At 42.7% G+C, this 11,260-nt stretch overlaps 1 protein-coding gene across 2 annotated transcripts in view; it reads right to left on the reverse strand.

The window, feature by feature from the left end:
- Positions 1–10,387, reverse strand: part of LOC144729101 (diamine oxidase [copper-containing]-like) — a 34,157-nt gene extending 23,770 nt beyond the window's left edge. The window contains exon 1 of one of the 2 annotated variants that reach the window (XM_078609041.1): positions 10,305–10,387. The gene's annotated coding sequence lies outside the window, so the exon portion shown is untranslated. Of the gene's footprint in view, positions 1–2,751; positions 3,206–10,304 lie in introns of those variants that run through there. The other variant, XM_078609031.1, reaches the window with a different exon arrangement.
- Positions 10,388–11,260: the final 873 nt, after the last annotated feature.

An 11,260-nucleotide genomic window follows, 5' to 3' on the forward strand; every position in this document is an offset into this window, starting at 1 on the left:
TGACAAATGCATCTTCCGACTGATATGACGTGTAGTACTGGCCCATTACCTCACTCATCGAACACTCAAAAATTCACTGATGCCCATCACATTACGTGGGAATGGCTGAGTTGTGTTAGTGGGGTTTTATGGAACATGAAGTAGATTAATTGGAGGAAGGGCAGGAAATATATGGATACATGTTTAGCCTTGGGGACACAGGAGATGATGTAATATAACGACTGACGGGGGGAACCTGGTCCGGGGATCTCGCTCATAGGATGGTCGCGAAGAGCTCGGCCCTAATCGAGGAGAGGAAAGGGTGTGTACTGACGAGTATTGTGGGAGAAGAGCGAGTTAGGGTAGCAGAGGAGATATGTCTTCCTGGTGTAATAATCATCATTTCGACTTGTGATGCGCACGGTATTCGCTCACTTTCATAGAGAGAGATCGAATCAAGAGGCGCGTGGAACCGCAGGCATGCGAGAAGGCAGCCACATGGTGATCCGACACCAAAATTAGCTCAAGCTCTGCGGTCATCCATACATGAAGGCGTTATTGGCCAATTAATGAGTGTTTACATGTGGGAGCAAACTAGAGCACGTGGATAAAACCCATGCGTGCGTGTGGGAAGCACTCTTATTCTATACAGACAACAGGTGGAGTCCATATATTGGCTGTACTGCTTGATCCTGGCGAGCAAGGGTATTCCGCCTTGATGCCCACGGCTAAGTAAGTTCCACAAACATTTTTTGAGATCCCCCAACCCTCGCCTACACTCCTCCTTGATGCCCACGGCTAAGGGCGTTTCACAAACATTTTTGAGATCCCCCAACCCTCGCCTCCACTCATTTGTAATGCCCACGGCTAAGGGCGTTTCACAAACATTGTTTGAGATCCCCAACCCTCGCCTCCACTGCTCCTTGATTATCTATTTATTTAAACACTGAGTCAGTCTGAAAAAAATATTTGCTTTTTTTAGACTTTATAATCCAGTAGTTTCCCCCCTAATCTGGGAATTTGTTCATTGATTAATGGAATCTCGTGTCGAATTCCTGCCGTAATTGGTGGCATATCGCACCGGCGCACCATTTCCACAGGATTAATCATCGTGGTGCACCCCAGATTATGAGATCCGAGATATGGTCCCTCCCATATCACCGATGATTACTGGGATGTTGATGTACGATCTATTCTGCTGTACTACGTATGACCGCTCATTAATTGGCTGAAAACGTATTCATTTAGAGAAAACCGCAGATCCTGGACAATTGTTGGTGCAAACTCACTGCTTGGCTGCCTTTCAGCTTGTCTGTGGTTTCTCGACAATTGGTAGATGCAATTTACGCGAACCACATGAGATACAATTAACCAATCAATAGTATTATTACAGTTAGGTGATGAAGGACTCATGGCGCTTGGCCGGCCTCTTGGAATCACCATTATAAAAGATTATGGATGTTTACGTACTACGTTGCAATGGAGGTATCGGTTGATATCAAAGCAATGATAGGTCAGGAAAGATGTCTCAGTTAACTCCTAAAAAAGTGCCTCTCTCGATCCTTTATTTTCCAGCATTTCTCCCATTGTATTTACCAGAATCCATGCATCAACATTTGTGTCACATCGTTCATAGCGCCTAGTGCGAACCACTACTCCCCACCCCACCTCAACAGTGCTGTACTATGCAATGATAACAACACACTTTGGTGTGTCCTCATACACTGATGGATGAAGGGCCTTGGGCAGGGGTCGGAAATCTGCGGCTCCGGAGCCGCATGATGCACTTTAAGGACTGCTTCGTGACCTTATTTATTAAGGGCCACCGTCTTGTATTCAGATGGATTGCGGCTACTGAAATATTATGGGTTTTTTTACGAATTCGAAAAAAATTGGCTTCTCTTGTTATTTTGGTTGCCGATCCCAGGTGATGGGAGTCACCTGACCAATCTTCACCACACTGGTCAGTGCGGGTTGTTGAGTTTTCAGCTCACTGAGCAGAGAGAGCTTTGAGTCGTTGCATATCACTCAACATTCAGTCCCTGCTACTGCAGCGCTTTCAATAGAACAGCAACTTGACATATAAGACCGCTGCAATTGTAAACACAATCATGGTCAGTATGCCCCGCTCTGTTTACAAATACATCCACACAGCAAACGACTTGTGTGTTTAGCTCCCTGCAGCAGCAACAGCGACACAAACAAGCCCATTCCACTCGAAACGCCACTGCGACTAATTCAAAGCACATCCTTTCACACGAGTAATCTTTTGAATTGTATTCTTTGGCGAGTGACGGCCTACCGCACAATGCGTCAGTCATGCGGGGTTGTTTGACCATACTTCACCATGCTGGCGCAGTACATGTTGGTTAATAAAAGTAGGGGTTTTGGGGCGATGGGGGTGGGTGGGGGGAAGTAGAACCAATTTTAAATAGCACTTGCTTCAGATGTTAGCTGCTACAATTGATACGGAAACCTGGTGCGCAAACATGGTTACCATCATCATCATCGATCCACGCTGACTTCCACCCAATGATCTCGCGATGCGTCCCTTATTTTCACCCGATAATAATTATCACGTGGAATGAACGGAATGTTAAATAAACACATTTTACACACGGTGATAAAACAAACAAAAAAACCACACCATATAATTCACGTCGTAAACACCAAACGCTATTATACTCTCCCTCGAGACGATCACCTATAGTTATTACACTCTGTGACTGTCAGGCCGGTGTGTGTGAGTGAGTGCGAGCGATTTCTGCTCACCCGAGTAGGATTTTGTTTTGGTCCACGCGCTTGCCCCAACTCACTCTCTCGCAGTGCGCCGAGCGGCCGCGCGTTCAGCAAAATGTTCACATCCACGGCGTGACGTCACAACGCAATCACACCACCCCCATCCCGCATCGAGGTGAAGATTTCTTATTCTTGGTTCTTTCGGAAAAGTCACGTAGATAGAAAAAAATGTATAAAAAAGTAAAAGAAAAGTTATTACTTTTAAGTAATTATAAAATAAAGTAATTATTTTTCGGTAAAGTCACGTAGGTAGAAACATAAACTAAATAAAATATTTTTAATTTTATACTCTTTGATTCTTTCGGTAAAGTCACGTAGGTATAAAATAAAATAAATCACGACGTTTCGGGCGCAACACAAGCAATCATCATCAGGTGGGAAGAAACATGGTCTGCTGCTGAGGCAGACTGTTTTAAAAGGTTTGAAATGGGTGGACACTTATGTTGCGCCCGAAACGTCGTGATTTATTTTATTTTATACCTGACCCTTGGGCTACACCCATTTCAAACCTTTTAAACAGTCTGCCTCCGCAGCAGACCATGCTTTCCCACCTGATGAATGACGCTTTTGTTGCGCCCGAAACGTCGTGATTGATTTTATTTTATACCTATGTGACTTTACCGAAAGAACCAAAGAGTATGGATTCATGCAGTCACGAAAGCTTCAAATCAAGATTAATTTTTTTTATTTTATTTTATTTTTCTACCTACGTGACTTTACCGAAATAACCAAGAATATGAATTCCTGCAATCACGAAAGCTTTAAGTCAAGATTTAATGCTGTGAACGTTTTGTTTTTCAATTCTGAAGATAAAATTAAGCGAAATAGGTGCAGCGTGCTGAAATAATCCCCGGAATGGCGTTCGTAACGATGATGCCTGAAAATAATCACTGCCAATTGGAGGACAGAATGAGATGGAAAAACTCCGCAAGGCCTGTCAGTCCAAAAAAAGCGTGGTGATGTGGATATGTATCATGCTGCCTATTTAACATCCTGCAGCAACGTGTCCATGACGAGTGGGTGTGTTACTGCTTTGTGCTGACTTTCTTTTTTTTGCTCAACTTGCACAAAACAAAATGCATGCACAATGAGTGTTATTGGCTGAGTTGGCCTAATTTCTCCTATAAATTGAGTTTGATTAGCTAAAGTTTTTTTTCGTCTTAAATGTGCCATGTCTATTATTTGTCAAATGATTGTTGGAGGAATATAACCTGTAATTCAGGATAAATTATGAAATCAATAATAAATAATGACAACAATCAAGCCAATGTGCCTTAAGAATAGCGTTTTAAATCGATGCACGTTGCCAGCTATGACAAGAATCATCAATGTGGTGACAACCAACACATTTAATGAGTGTTTACATGTGGGAGCAAACTAGAGCACGTGGATAAAACCCATGCGTGCGTGTGGGAAGCACTCTTATTCCATACAGACAACATGTGGAGTCCATATGTTGGCTGTACTGCTTGATCCTGGCGAGCCAGGGTATTCCTCCTTGATGCCCACGGCTAAGTAAGTTCCACAAACATTTTTTGAGATCCCCCAACCATCGCCTACACTCCTCCTTGATGCCCACGGCTAAGGGCGTTTCACTAACATTTTTGGAGATCCTCCAACCCTCGCCTCCACTGCTCCTTGATTAATTATCTATTTATTTAAACACTGGGTCAGTGTGAAATAATTATTTGCTTTTTTAGACTTTATATTCCAGTAGTTTCCCCCATAATCTGGGAATTTGTACATTGATTAATGGAATCTCGTGTCGAATTCTTGCCGTAATTGGTGGCATATCGCACCGACGCACCATTTCCACAGGACTAATCATCGTGGTGCACCCCAGATTCTGAGATCCGCGATATGGTCCCTCCCATATCACCGAGGATTACTGGGATTTTGATGTACGATCTATTCTGCTGTACTACGTATGACCGCTGATTAATTGGCTGAAAACGTATTCATTTAGAGAAAACCGCAGAGTCTGGACAATTGTTGGTGCAGACTCACTGCTTGGCTGCCTTTCGGCTTGTCTGTGGTTTCTCGACAATTGGAAGATGCAATTTACGTGAACCACACGAGATACAATTAACCAATCAATAGTATTATTACAGTTAGGTGATGAAGGAATCATGACACTTGGCCGGCCTCTTGGAATCACCATTATAAAAGATTATGGATGTTTACGTACTACGTTGCAATGGAGGTATCGGTTGATATCAAAGCAATGATAGGTCAGGAAAGATGTCTCAGTTAACTCCTAAAAAAGTGCCTCTCTCGATCCTTTATTTTCCAGCATTTCTCCCATTGTATTTACCAGAATCCATGCATCAACATTTGTGTCACATCGTTCATAGCGCCTAGTGCGGACCACTACTCCCCACCCCACCTCAACAGTGCTGTACTATGCAATGATGACAACACACTTTGGTGTGTCCTCATACACTGATGGATGAAGGGCCTTGGGCAGGGGTCGGAAATCTGCGGCTCCGGAGCCGCATGATGCTCTTTAAGGACTGCTTCGTGACCTTATTTATTAAGGGCCACCGTCTTGTATTCAGATGGATTGCGGCTACTGAAATATTATGGGTTTTTTTACGAATTCGAAAAAAATTGGCTTCTCTTGTTATTTTGGTTGCCGATCCCAGGTGATGGGAGTCACCTGACCAATCTTCACCACACTGGTCAGTGCGGGTTGTTGAGTTTTCAGCACACTGAGCAGAGAGAGCTTTGAGTCGTTGCATATCACTCAACATTCAGTCCCTGCTACTGCAGCGCTTTCAATAGAACAGCAACTTGACATATAAGACCGCTGCAATTGTAAACACAATCATGGTCAGTATGCCCCGCTCTGTTTACAAATACATCCACACAGCAAACGACTTGTGTGTTTAGCTCCCTGCAGCAGCAACAGCGACACAAACAAGCCCATTCCACTCGAAACGCCACTGCGACTAATTCAAAGCACATCCTTTCACACGAGTAATCTTTTGAATTGTATTCTTTGGCGAGTGACGGCCTACCGCACAATGCGTCAGTCATGCGGGGTTGTTTGACCATACTTCACCATGCTGGCGCAGTACATGTTGGTTAATAAAAGTAGGGGTTTTGGGGCGATGGGGGTGGGTGGGGGGAAGTAGAACCAATTTAAATAGCACTTGCTTCAGATGTTAGCTGCTACAATTGATACGGAAACCTGGTGCGCAAACATGGTTACCATCATCATCATCGATCCACGCTGACTTCCACCCAATGATCTCGCGATGCGTCCCTTATTTTCACCCGATAATAATTATCACGTGGAATGAACGGAATGTTAAATAAACACATTTTACACACGGTGATAAAACAAACAAAAAAACCCCACCATATAATTCACGTCGTAAACACCAAACGCTATTATACTCTCCCTCGAGACGATCACCTATAGTTATTACACTCTGTGACTGTCAGGCCGGTGTGTGTGAGTGAGTGCGAGCGATTTCTGCTCACCCGAGTAGGATTTTGTTTTGGTCCACGCGCTTGCCCCAACTCACTCTCTCGCAGTGCGCCGAGCGGCCGCGCGTTCAGCAAAATGTTCACATCCACGGCGTGACGTCACAACGCAATCACACCACCCCCATCCCGCATCGAGGTGAAGATTTCTTATTCTTGGTTCTTTCGGAAAAGTCACGTAGATAGAAAAAAATGTATAAAAAAAGTAAAAGAAAAGTTATTACTTTTAAGTAATTATAAAATAAAGTAATTATTTTTCGGTAAAGTCACGTAGGTAGAAACATAAACTAAATAAAATATTTTTAATTTTATACTCTTTGATTCTTTCGGTAAAGTCACGTAGGTATAAAATAAAATAAATCACGACGTTTCGGGCGCAACACAAGCAATCATCATCAGGTGGGAAGAAACATGGTCTGCTGCTGAGGCAGACTGTTTTAAAAGGTTTGAAATGGGTGGACACTTATGTTGCGCCCGAAACGTCGTGATTTATTTTATTTTATACCTGACCCTTGGGCTACACCCATTTCAAACCTTTTAAACAGTCTGCCTCCGCAGCAGACCATGCTTTCCCACCTGATGAATGACGCTTTTGTTGCGCCCGAAACGTCGTGATTGATTTTATTTTATACCTATGTGACTTTACCGAAAGAACCAAAGAGTATGGATTCATGCAGTCACGAAAGCTTCAAATCAAGATTAATTTTTTTATTTTATTTTATTTTTCTACCTACGTGACTTTACCGAAATAACCAAGAATATGAATTCCTGCAATCACGAAAGCTTTAAGTCAAGATTTAATGCTGTGAACGTTTTGTTTTTCAATTCTGAAGATAAAATTAAGCGAAATAGGTGCAGCGTGCTGAAATAATCCCCGGAATGGCGTTCGTAACGATGATGCCTGAAAATAATCACTGCCAATTGGAGGACAGAATGAGATGGAAAAACTCCGCAAGGCCTGTCAGTCCAAAAAAAGCGTGGTGATGTGGATATGTATCATGCTGCCTATTTAACATCCTGCAGCAACGTGTCCATGACGAGTGGGTGTGTTACTGCTTTGTGCTGACTTTCTTTTTTTTGCTCAACTTGCACAAAACAAAATGCATGCACAATGAGTGTTATTGGCTGAGTTGGCCTAATTTCTCCTATAAATTGAGTTTGATTAGCTAAAGTTTTTTTTCGTCTTAAATGTGCCATGTCTATTATTTGTCAAATGATTGTTGGAGGAATATAACCTGTAATTCAGGATAAATTATGAAATCAATAATAAATAATGACAACAATCAAGCCAATGTGCCTTAAGAATAGCGTTTTAAATCGATGCACGTTGCCAGCTATGACAAGAATCATCAATGTGGTGACAACCAACACATTTAATGAGTGTTTACATGTGGGAGCAAACTAGAGCACGTGGATAAAACCCATGCGTGCGTGTGGGAAGCACTCTTATTCCATACAGACAACATGTGGAGTCCATATGTTGGCTGTACTGCTTGATCCTGGCGAGCCAGGGTATTCCTCCTTGATGCCCACGGCTAAGTAAGTTCCACAAACATTTTTTGAGATCCCCCAACCATCGCCTACACTCCTCCTTGATGCCCACGGCTAAGGGCGTTTCACAAACATTTTTGGAGATCCTCCAACCCTCGCCTCCACTGCTCTTTGATTAATTATCTATTTATTTAAACACTGGGTCAGTGTGAAATAATTATTTGCTTTTTTAGACTTTATATTCCAGTAGTTTCCCCCATAATCTGGGAATTTGTACATTGATTAATGGAATCTCGTGTCGAATTCTTGCCGTAATTGGTGGCATATCGCACCGACGCACCATTTCCATAGGACTAATCATCGTGGTGCACCCCAGATTATGAGATTCGCAATATGGTCCCTCCCATATCACCGAGGATTACTGGGATTTTGATGTACGATCTATTCTGCTGTACTACGTATGACCGCTCAATAGTTGGCTGAAAACGTATTAATTTAGAGAAAACCGCAGAGCCTGGACAATTGTTGGTGCAGACTCACTGCTTGTCTGCCTTTCAGCTTGTCTGTGGTTTCTCGACAATCGGAAGATGCAATTTACGTGAACCACACGAGATACAATTAACCAATCAATAGTATTATTACAGTTAGGTGATGAAGCACTCATGGCGCTTGGCCGGCCTCTTTAAATCACCTTTATAACAGATTATGGATTTTTACGTACTACGTTTCAATGGAGGTATCGGTTGATATCGAAGCAATGATAGGTCAGGAAAGATGTCTCAGTAAACTCACCAAAAAGTGCATCTCTCGATCCTTTATTTTCCAGCATTTCTCCCATTGTATTTACCAGAATCCATGCTTCAACATTTGTGTCACATCGTTTTGGTTCATAGCGCCGAGTGCGGACTACTGCTCCCCACCCCACCTCAACAGTGCTGTACTATGCAATGATGACAACACACTTTGGTGTGTCCTCATACACTGATGGATGAAGGGCATTGGGCAGGGGTCGGAAATCTGCGGCTCCGGAGCCGCATGATGCTCTTTAAGGACTGCTTTGTGAACTTATTTATTAAGGGCCACCGTCTCGTATTCAGATGCATTGCGGTTCCTAAATTATTGTGAGTTTTTTACGAATTCGAAAAAAATGGCTGCTCTTGTTATTTTGGTTGCATATCCCAGGTGATGTGAGTTACCTGACCATACTTGACCACACTGGTCAGTTCGGGTTGGTAAATGGGGGAGGGCGAAGACTGGTTTATATATCACCACTGATGTTAGCTATACAGCCATTTTGTCAATCCACTGCTGGATGAAGGCCTCCCCACTTCCTTTAACTGAGAATCCCCAAACTGTAGAACCTATCTGTGAACATACTCTTTGGTTCTTTTGGTAAAGTCACGTAGATAGAAAATTAATAGATCACGACGTTTCGATCGCAACACAAGCAACCGTCATCGGGTGAAACAAACACAGCAGGAGAACTACTATCTGTGAACATTTTGTATTTACAAACCTATCAGAACCACCACACCTTTAAATACCTCTGAAAACATTAAAGGCAGGCTTTTTGTATTATCAGATCTCATTTATAAATCACAATGTGACAAAGCCGCCATTTATAAACATGCGGTTCCATTATTTAACAAAAGTAACATTGAATTTTTTTAAAAACATGTATGCCTGATTAAGTGCACTTAGTACCACATGCCTTGTTGAGTTTTTAGCACACTGAGTGGAGATCTTTGAGCCGTTGCATATCACTCAACCTTCAGTTCCTGCTACTGCAGCGGTTTCAATAGAACAGCAACTTGACATATAAGACCGCTGCAATTGTAAACACAATCATGGTCAGTATGCCCCGCTCTGTTTACAAATACATCCACATAGCACACGACTTGTGTGTTGAGATCCCTGCAGCAGCAACAGCGACACAAACAAGCCCGTTCCACTCGAAACGCCACTGCGACTAATTCAAAGCACATCCTCTCACACGAGTAATCTTTTGAATTGTATTATTTGCTCTACTTCACAGCCCCCTTCGTCAATCCACCGCCGAGTGACGGTCTACCATACGACGCGTCAGTCATGCGGGATTGTTTGAACATACTTCAACCATGCTGGCGCAATACGTGTTGGTGAATAAAATTCGGGGTTTGGGGGCGATGGAGGTGGGTGGGGGGGAAGTAGAACCAATTTAAATAGCACTTGCCTCAGATGTTAGCTGTTGCAATTGACGCGGAAACCTGGTGCGCAAACGTGGTTACCATCATCATCATCGATCCACGCGGACTTCCGAATGACTTCCACCCAATGATCTCGCGACGCGTCCCTTATTTTCACCCGATAATAATAGTCACGTGGAATTAACGGAATGTTAAATAAACACATTTTACACACGGTGATAAAGCAAAAAAATGTATAATTCACGTCGTAAACACCAAACGCTATTATACTCTACCCGGAGACGATCACCTATAGTTGTTACACTCTGCGACTGGCAGGCCGGTGTGTGTGAGTGAGTGCGAGCGATTGCTGCTCACCCGAGTCGGATTTTGTTTTGGTCCACGCGCTTGCCCCAACTCACTCACTCGCAGTGCGCCGAGCGACCGCGCGTTCAGCAAAATGTTCACATCTACGGCGTGACGTCACAACGCAATCACACCACCCCTATCCCGCATCCAGGTGAATATTTATTATTCTTGGTTCATTCGGTAAAGTCACGTAGATAGAAAAAAACAGAATTTTTTAAAGTAAATTCAAGAAAAAAAATATTATTCTTTTCATATAAATAAAGTTTTTTCTTTTCTTTTCTTTTTTAAGAGAAGATTTCTCTCCTGGACAGCAATTTTCAGACCTTATGCCCTCGCTCGATAGTTCGTGGAATGCTGTCGGGAATGCCGGCATAAGGTACTGACGACGAGAGTACAACGCACCCCTATCCATCATCCTAATATTTTAATGTACAATCTCTGACCTATAATGCTGTGAACGTTTTCTTTTTCAATTCTAAAGAAAAAATGAAGCGAAATAGGTGCAGCGTGGTGAAATAATCCCCTGAATGGCGTTCGTAACGATGATGCCGGAAAATAATCACTGCCAATTGGAGGACAGAATGAGATGGAAGGACTCCGCAAGGCCTGTCAGTCCAAAAAAAGCGTGGTGATGTGGATATGTATCATGCTGCCTATTTAACATCCTGCAGCAACGTGTCCATGACGAGTGGGTGGGATACTGCTTTGTGCTGACTTTCGTTTCTTTGCTCAACTTGCGCAAAACAAAATTCATGCACAATGAGTCTTATTGGCTGAGTTGGCCTAATTTCTCTGGTAAATTGAGTTTAATTAGCTAAACGTGTTTTTATCTTAAATGTGCCATGTCTATTATTTGTCAAATGATTGTTGGAGGGATATAACCTGGTATTCAGGATAAATTATGAAATAAAGAATAAATAATGAAAAACATCATAATAATAGGGGTTTCCCCCTTTTTTCCAGAG

The sequence above is a fragment of the Lampetra planeri genome, chromosome 2 (genome assembly GCF_965212315.1).
Source record: "Lampetra planeri chromosome 2, kcLamPlan1.2.h2, whole genome shotgun sequence".
Classification (NCBI taxonomy): domain Eukaryota; kingdom Metazoa; phylum Chordata; class Hyperoartia; order Petromyzontiformes; family Petromyzontidae; genus Lampetra; species Lampetra planeri.